General features: G+C 45.2%; 1 pseudogene; it reads left to right on the top strand.

Annotated features, from left to right (window-relative positions):
- The window catches only part of LOC104494213, a 2,704-nt pseudogene that overhangs the window by 335 nt on the left and 455 nt on the right, over window positions 1-1,914 (top strand).

Genomic DNA, 1,914 nt, shown 5'->3' with positions numbered 1-1,914 from the left:
GAATGTTGTTAAAATTGACGAATTCTGATTGATCGCATTGCCTTACCAACCTTGGTCGTTTGAAGAATCTGGGTTTAAAATAATAAAAGCCAGCACATCATTACTTTTTTTTACACAAAATAGAAACCTGTTTTAATTAGGTTTCATTTCCAAGGGCTCCTCTCACCTGTGAATATTTCACCACCACCTGTTTTGGTACCATTCTTTTCACTGAGGTGCTTTTTGATAATGAACTTCCTTAAACTCAGTGCCTTTTTGTAAGTGTGTGCCGGAGAGAGCAAAGCTTGTACAGCGGCTTTCACCTGATTCTGACAAAATTGTTTGAAATAGCCATCATTGGAAATACTTCTACAGCCTTTATTAAAGCTCCTGAAATCCCAGACAACAAATCCCCACAGCACAGCTGGGCATGATCTCGTGAATGCCAACAACGTGGCCTGGGCTGTAGTCTCTCCTACAAATGCAGATCGCACGCTGGACTTCAACAGTATTACTCCTTCTCCTGCCAGTGAAACCTCATTGCTTGTCTACAGATCAGTCTGTCTTATGACTCAGAGCCGCATGAGTCCTCAAGAAATTTTCGTTTTTCAGGAAGTCTTGCCAAATGCTACATGGCTGGGAAGATCTTTACCCCCCCCCTTTTTTTTTTAAAACCGCATGTAGTATGGACCCTTTTCCAACTACATCAGCAGAAATAAGACAGACTTTGCCACAAGTGACATTCCTTTCTCGGAGGCAGTCAGTTGTATTACTTGCGGTGTTGCTTCACTTACTAGAACTACTTCTGAAAACAAATGTAAAAGGTGTTTTAAAAATCAAAGGAAAAATGCAACTGTGGAATAGGAGCATTGGGGATAATTAATCTGAGAAGCAGTTCTAACAAAATACTATATGGATTTTAGACTCCTCCTCTTGGTTGGTCAACATCATCTGACGACAGTGTTGCTCTGTCACTTCACTGTAAAATATGGAGCAAAGGTTCTTGTTTTATGCCTGGTCGATCTTTTAACGTGTGCCACTAGTTATTTATAGGTATTAAAAAATGGTTGTTACTCCACAGGTAGATAGCTAATTTCAATACATAGCTTAAGTCATTTGCGATACCAAGTCTGTTCAGCAGTCATGACCACAAGCCCTGGGCTAGCCCCAAGCACTGGTGAAGACTAGCGGTTGTGGTGTTGGAGAACCCCTCCAGTGCCTGCCGTGCACCGGCCTGACCCGTCGCTGGAGCAAAGCAGGCCTGGCTCCCAGCCTCCAGGTATCCATGCCAGGGCACCTTCAAGCCACATGCAGGATGGATATGGAGGGGATCACTGAGCCACCATGCAACAACCAAGGTGAACTTCTGCCAATATTAGAAAGGGATTGTTGTAATCTAGCCTCTTCGGGCACTCACCTACACCTGCAACCCAGGTCCACTGCATTCTAGCTTAAAACGGGTAATTCAGTTTTCTTTTAAATATTTAATTTAAAACCCCACAAGTTATGGTCTGGAACCATTTCTGCCAGCTGCCTACACAGAGCATGATTTTAACAAACCAAAATTACAAGTATGAAGTGGTGTCTGAGGACAAAATTCACAGCCAGCACCTCCTGTCCACACCTGTGTTTTTCTCCCTGTTTCTCCTGTACACAGGAACACACCATTTGAAGAGTGTGCACTCGGCTTGTACCTTGGGTCCCACACAGCCACATCGCATCCCAAGCCATCCTTCTTACATTCCGCCTGAGCCCCTGCTGGAGCGTGTGCCTTGGAACCAGCCGCCACCTCAGCTTGCCCTTGTGGACTCTGCAGTTGGAAAGTCGGGGGCAGGGGGGGCATGGGGCGGGGACAGTGGCTGGGGAGAAAAAGAGTAGCCTATAAATCAGCTAAAAAATACAGACCAGGGTCTCGTAGGTGGGGAGCAATCCAGA

Source organism: Buceros rhinoceros, unplaced genomic scaffold (assembly GCF_000710305.1).
Source record: "Buceros rhinoceros silvestris isolate BGI_N320 unplaced genomic scaffold, ASM71030v1 scaffold46085, whole genome shotgun sequence".
Classification (NCBI taxonomy): Eukaryota; Metazoa; Chordata; class Aves; order Bucerotiformes; family Bucerotidae; genus Buceros; species Buceros rhinoceros.
The sequence above is the reverse complement of the archived record's forward strand: the minus strand, read 5'-3'. Positions and strand labels throughout refer to the sequence as shown.